Source organism: Mastomys coucha, unplaced genomic scaffold, assembly GCF_008632895.1.
Source record: "Mastomys coucha isolate ucsf_1 unplaced genomic scaffold, UCSF_Mcou_1 pScaffold5, whole genome shotgun sequence".
Classification (NCBI taxonomy): domain Eukaryota; kingdom Metazoa; phylum Chordata; class Mammalia; order Rodentia; family Muridae; genus Mastomys; species Mastomys coucha.
Genome location: NW_022196911.1, coordinates 70,866,503 through 70,867,123, shown reverse-complemented (window position 1 = coordinate 70,867,123; position 621 = coordinate 70,866,503). Strand labels below are relative to the sequence as shown.

Genomic DNA, 621 nt, shown 5'->3' with positions numbered 1-621 from the left:
AAAAAAAAAAAAAAAAAAAAAAAAACCAAAAAAAAAACCAAACCCAACCCAAACCAAACCAGAAAAAAGAAGCCAGAATGCAGCTCTTGATTGGAGAGCAAATGGAATCCCTGAGATAGCTGGAATAGTGCCCAGAAGTGCCCCAGAACTGAGCAAAGGAAAGGGGGCGGGGCATGACGACAAGGCGAGGATGCAGTTCAGTGGTAGATGCCCTGCCCACATTCGAAAAGCCTTGGGTTCCATCCCTGGTAGAGGAGAAAAGAGGGTGCAAAGACAGACAGTGCCTGAGGTGAGGCCGACCTGATGAGGTGAAAGGATGCCCACCGGAAGTGTCCACCCACCGTAAGGACAGGCTGTCGGGGGAACAGCTGTGCTGTAGTGGCTGGCTTTGGGTAGGGCTATTTGAGGTAAAATGGTTGATGTGTTTAAAGATAAAGAGAGAGGGATATGTTCTATGAAGGTGTGGTGAGGTGTGGGGGAGGGGGGCCTCAGCAGGCCCATGTTGAGGCATCCCTTCCCCCTAAGGGATCAGCCACAGGATGGTATGGTATAGAATAGAGTTTATTCAGGGCATGGGGAGGGGAGTTAAGAGGGTAGTAGAGGCGGGGTGGGCGGGGAGAG

At 51.0% G+C, this 621-nt stretch overlaps 1 protein-coding gene across 2 annotated transcripts in view; it reads right to left on the bottom strand.

Annotated features, from left to right (window-relative positions):
- Rtn4rl1 (reticulon 4 receptor like 1) overlaps positions 1-621 on the bottom strand; it is a 74,360-nt gene that overhangs the window by 20,901 nt on the left and 52,838 nt on the right. The window lies entirely within an intron of this gene.